We start from the raw sequence: 6,308 nt of genomic DNA on the forward strand, positions 1-6,308 counted from the left end.
GAGGCCGGGGGCGGCGGAGCTGCCCAGCCCGTCCTCCCACCACGCGGGGCGGGGGGGGCCGCGCGTCGCCCTCCGGCCGGCCCCGCACCGCGGAGCGCGGCTCGGGACGCGCGGCTCGGGCAGGGGGTGGCGGAGGTTTGAACACCCCCGCGGGCTCCGTGGCGGAGGGCTGCTGCTCGTCTCCGTGTTCCTGCCTTCTCTCCCTCTCTTCATTTATTTATCTATTAGCTCTTGCGCTCGCCAGGAGGCCGGCGAGCCGCCGTGCATCGCCGTGACCGCGTTGCGGTCTGTCGGCGGCTCTGATGCAGCGAGCGAGCGGACCGAGCCCCCCACGCCGCGCTGCCCGGCGCAGGTCCCCAGCGGCCCTCTCGGTGTCGTGCACCGCCGGTGAACCCCTGCGGGACCGCACCCCGTGGGCGGCGGGGCTCGAGGGACGAACGGCCACGGCAGCACCCTCGGGACGCCCCGTCCGGCAGCGCCTGCAGCGCCGGGGGTGGAAGCCAGTTCGGGGGTGGTGCCACCAGTCGCCCCGGTAGATGGTGGCCCGGCGACTCCTCGGGGAGGACCTGCAGTAGCCTTGAGAAGGAGAGGCTGGAACCTCAGCCTCGGAGCGGGCAAATCCGGCAAGGGGTTCTTGGGGAAGGCTCTTCTTCGCCAGTCCCTTTTTCTCCCGGGAAGCTGTAGCCTTTCAGCTCCCCCATTTTCCCTATCTGCCGTGCGCACGCCAGCCTTGCTGGGTATTTTTAGCCGGCGCCGCTGATTAGCATTCAGGGGAGCAAGCGAGAGAGAAAAAGCAGTTTTCCAAATCGTTTTCTCTTCCAGCGGCGCAAGTGCACCTGTTGGTGGCAGGAGGGGCATGTGTGTCATTATCCGGTGTTTGGCTTTCTGCAAGATGCGACCTTGCTCCCTCTGTCCCGTCGGGGTAGGCCCTCTTGGCACCTCCCTGAGGAGCAACAGCGCCCAGCTGTAATCTCGGGCAGATGGGCACAGGTCTCCTTGGCAGCACTGCTCGTCCCCAGAGAGGTTTCTGGGTCATGCATGGGGCAGTGGTCCTCCCAGGGACGCTTGGTGGGAGGCTGTCCTACCTGGAGGCCAGCTCTCTAAAGGCTGCAGTATCCAGAAGTATCATTGGCTCAGTATCCAAAAGCATCTAAGGGATGCGCCACCCTGCCCTCTGGGACCCCAGATTCGAGGGAATTTTGCTCTCTCCCTCTTGTTCACAAAGGGCCCATAGAGCACTGAGTGTGTGAGCAAACACACCTGACCAACCTTCTTGTGTCCCTCGAAAAAGGGCTGGCTGGATTTCTGATCCCCAGTCACGCTGAGGTTTTCCCTTAACCTGAGGACTGAGTGTGTTGGCCTGATGATCTGTGGCCGTGTGAAGATTTTGCTCTATGATCTGTCACTTTGGCTGTGCTTGTGGTAAGTGCCTGGACTGCTGGGGAAGATCTTTAGGTGTCTGGAAAAGAACTCACCCCATCATCACTCTTGAAACGAGAATGCATAGAGGACACACAGGATTCTATGAATTATAGCACACACCTCCCGAGATCTCTATTGAGCATCAAAATATTGCTTTGGAAAGCACATGTAAACTCTCAGTCCAGCTGTTAATCCCGAGAACCCTGGTAGACACACTCTCTGTGGAGGATGAGGAGATGTAGTTAGTGGGGAGTAAACACTTAATGAACTAATTATATGTAGAATGGACAAAGTGCCTTACTCCCTGACACACAGCATAAGCTTATATGTGAGGGAAATGTTTTATTTGTATAACTTGGTTGTCAAGATCTTAAAAAATTGAAATATTTATTGTGAATGGTGAGAACATTAATTTAACACTAAATAAATACAAAACTAAGAAAAGTTCTAAGCCTTTATGTATCAATTTATTAATCAGCCTTTTAACTACAACGGTTTGAGTAGAAAAAGCAAACTTTCCATTGTCGGCAAATTGTTCCTATTTTGTACAAAGCGTTTCTTGGTGTTCCTTTCCTTCTTGTTTTGGCAGCAGCCAAAAGTGGTCAAGAAGGCTTCTCCAGCGTGGTTCTTCAGGTGTTCCTACAGCTGTTTCTGGTATTCAGTCTTCCTCATCTTGAATGTTATCTTCTAAAGAAAGGACCTTTTCTTCCCTGTGCTTGTGATAGGAGGCTGATCTTCGATTGCATCCCACAAAGCTGTGCGTTGTGAGAGGCCAAGCTAACACACACAAAGTTAATAATGTAATTAATAATTCTGCTTTTTATTCCTCCTGTGGAGCAGCTTGCTGCTGTTAACCTTTCCCAGATTTTGCCTGCTTCTTCCTAAAACATCTCTTTTGTCTTCCAAGCACCATGTTCGATATGCAAAGCCAGAAGTTTCACTGCCAACTTGTTTCACCACATGTTATTTATTCATAAAATTCTTGTGTTTCCCTGCCACTCTGAATTAGCCCAGTTTTTCACCAGGTTACTTACAGCTTTGCACTGTGACACATTTTCAGTAACAGGATACTTTTTAAACGCACACACATACACATGCACACAGAGTATGGTCATTAGCATATCCTGCACATTGAAGGACAACTTATTTGGGTAACAGACATTGTAATGGTATTGGTAAATTTAAAACAGTGGACATAAGACTCTATAAAGCATCTATATACCTATACTGAATGATCTGTTGATGACTGAATTGGCATTACTGTAAAAAGAAGGGCTGAGCTGCTGTTGCAAATAAAGGTCACTGAACAGTTCTTTGGATCCCAAAGGTTATTTCTGATCACCTCAGTGCTAGCTAGTGGCCCCTTCCAATGCAGTTAGGATTCCCATTTGCATGTTCATAGCTGATCTGTGTGTGTCTTAAGTCCTCAACCAGGTCTCTGCTGAAAAAAAAGAGTATCTGTATGCAACAAAAGATGAGAGAGATGCAAGCCACTTGGCCTTGACAGACATCAGTCGCTAAATTAGTCGTTGTGGGTAGTTTTGAGTCCCTGGCAGCTGTTTTATCACTAAACTTTATTAGTCATGTTTTCATTTTCCAAAGTTTATAAGTTGTTTTCAAGAGTTATTTTGGTGGGCTTTGGAGCAAGTGTATAGGGTTTTGTAGAGTAGCACCAGCCTGGAACATACTTTCCCAACAGTGTCTTCACAATAATTCTCTGGGCTTTCTGTGTGTTGCAGTGGTGGTCATTTACGGCCAGTTCCTGTCTCCAAAGAATGGTAGGAGGTGTTTGGTTCCAAGTTTTGTTTGGCTCACAGGAGAGCTGAGGGAGCTTTGGTTGTTGGGTTGGATGCCTTGGTGGGAGTAGGCACTGCCATGACCAACCTTGCTTTGCTCACTGTGCACAGAACTGGACGTTTTCAGTGACGTGCAGATCGGCCTCTTAAACTTCTTGTGGTGACTCAGTGGCACAAAGGACAACAGAGGTATTAATTATTTGCACTCTAGGCTTGAAGCTAAAACATGCTTGTAAAATAGATGGAGATCTTCAGCTTATGCCACCAAAGTGCATTGCATTATTTTATTGTCTGCCTCTTCTCCCACACTGTGTTTATGATAAGATGTATGTGTTGTTCTTTCCGTGCCAGTTTGATAAACGGTTGTCATAGCTTTAACTATTCAGTCATGATGGCTGTGTAACCTACCATAACTTATTCTGTTTCCTACTACTTTTTCCTTTTATTTTTTTTTTCCTGTTTCCATAGCAGACATTATGGACTGTAAAATCTCCTTGCAAAAATTGCTGTACATGCAGTTACTAAGACTACATTAGAAATTAGAAATTTGAAACTCTGAAGGTGAAACACGTTGTATTTCTTTCTGGTTCTTCTTTCCCATTTACAAGGTCCACAAGAATACTCCTGTGTTCTAGAGGTCTGATGTTCTCTAATTTTCACAGTATTTTATGGGAAAGACTCATCTCTGCAGGGAATTTATGGTGAACACATGCTGGAAAAGGACCTATATAAGTCTAAAAGTCTGGACCTAACTGCTTGTTGGGCACTGATGAAAAAAACATCTGCAAATGCTGCTTCAGTGGGTGACATTTCAGAGAGGTTGGGAAGATAATATAAGGATTTAAAATAGAGAAAGCAAAGCCTATGCTAGAAGCTGAACATGTAAGGCTTTCCTGGCAGCTGATAGTGCTAGGAGTTTTGGAATAAGGGAAGAAACGTTTGAGAAGTTAGGGTTATAAGAACAACATGGTGGTTTGCACTCTAAGATCATGGTGTAATTTAGGTGGGAAGGGACCAGCAGAATTGTCTAATGACACCTGCTCAGAGCAGGCACATCTCTGGGGTTGGACTGGGTTGCTTGGGGCTATTTGATACTATTTAATACATTACTTAAACAAGGACTTCTTTACTTATGTCACAAAATTGCTAAATTATGGCAAATTTTTTTGAAAACTGATAGTTTCCTAACTAGTGTTCTAATGGTGGGACCTTGTTGGTATTTTAGTATGTAGGTTCTAGGCAGCTGTTAAGTTGATCATAAAAGATTGTTGAACACTTTGCCGGCCAAAAGGTTTCTCAAAGTCCTTCACTTTGGGCTCTCAGATTATTTTGAAGAGTGTTTCTGTTTAGCCTTTCGGTTCAGTCTGCATATTTCATTATTCCCATATCTCTGAGATCAGTGCTGTTCAAAGTTTGAAAGATCTGTATGATTTCATGTCTTAACCCCAGCCAGCAACCAAGCACCATGCAGTCAGTGTCTCACTCCACCACCTTTGGGACTGGGGAGAGAACTGAATGGGCAAAAAGTAGAAAACTTGTAGGCTGATATAAAGATCATTTAATGGGGAAAGGAATAGCTGCACACACAAGGAAAGAAAAATAAGGAATTATTTCACCAATTCCCATGGAAAGGCAGGTCTTCAGGCATCTCCAGGACAGCAGGGCCCCATCACACTTGACAGGGATTTGGGAAGAAAACCACCATCATTCCAAATATGTTCCACTCTTCCTCCTTCTTTCCCACACCTTAAATATCGATCATGATGTGAAATGGTCTGAAACATCCCTTTGGTCAGTTTGGGTGACCTGTCCTGGCTGTGTCTCCTCCCAGCCTCCCAGGCACCCCCACCTTCCTCTCTAGCTTGGCAGGCAGAAAAGGTTTTGATGTAAGTCCTGCTCAGTGATAACAAACACATCTCTGTATTATCAACCCTGTGTTCAGGACAAATCCGAAACACAGCCCCATATTTGGCACTATGACAAAAATTAGGTCTATCCAAGCCAAAATCAGCAAAGCAGGGTTTGTTTCAGGTTTAGGGAAGGGGAGCTAGCTTCCTAATCTGGGAGAAAAGGATTACTCAGGTCTGTGTCCTGTAATTTGACACTGTACCCTCCCATCTCTTGGGACAACAAACCTGTTTCCATCTGAGGGGAGGAATGACTGTGTGTGCAGGAGGTGAGTTAGAGATGGATCAGATGCTGCTCACTTACTCAAGAAGGTGTCTTGTTAGTCTCACCTGCCCAGGTCCAAAATTTAGGTACTGGACTTGACACAGGGATCTTGAGAACTCTGCTGATGCTACTTTGTCTTAGAGGAGACTGTCCTCAGAAGATGCTGTACTTCCGAATTTCTGTGCACCTAAATTGCATTTCATTCCGTGACTGTTTAATATCAGGGGCATAAATTGCTCATGAAGGAGGGCCTAGAAGTTACCTTCTCTTGAGTACTTTGCTAAACTTTGTTGCCTGTTGGGGGTACTTCTTTTTTGGCCTAAATAACCTTGAATTTTCTACAGAAGGAAATTTCAAGGCAGGAGTGGAGGGGGAGAGAAGGTCTCCACTCCAACAAGAGTTGTGATACTGGGTAAAGGTATGTTAGGATCTATTTCAATCAGAATAATATGTAAATCATTCTCCTACCTGTGGCTGCCTTGTAGGCAAAACCCATGCTAGGAAGGTGTAGCTCACTTGCATCATGATTTCTTCCTTTGGCTGGATGTTGAGGCGAGGAATAATCTGGCTGGTCCTTGAATGAAAAGAGCATGGTGAGTCTGCCATCATGTAGATCTACACTGATCTGTAGGCTAGGAAGTGCCTCCCTGCTGCCTGAGGGCTCAGTGTGGCTGTTGCCTGAATGATGCCTACAGATTTTTGCGTTTGTGGTTGAGCTGTGGCTTCTGCTGTAGCTTGGTAACAAAACTGCTGTCCTGGCTGCCTGTCACAGCTTGTTTCTCCCAGACGCCTCAGGCCCTATCTCAGCTGCTTGCCTGGTCTTTCCCTAGGTTGTAATGGAAGTGATCCCCACCAAAGTGCATCCTTTTCCGTGGCAGTGGAGAGCACTCAGAGGTGTGGGTCGGTGAGCAGCAGGCA

This window comes from Lonchura striata, chromosome Z (genome assembly GCF_050655825.1).
Source record: "Lonchura striata isolate lonStrDom1 chromosome Z, ASM5065582v1, whole genome shotgun sequence".
NCBI classification, from domain to species: domain Eukaryota; kingdom Metazoa; phylum Chordata; class Aves; order Passeriformes; family Estrildidae; genus Lonchura; species Lonchura striata.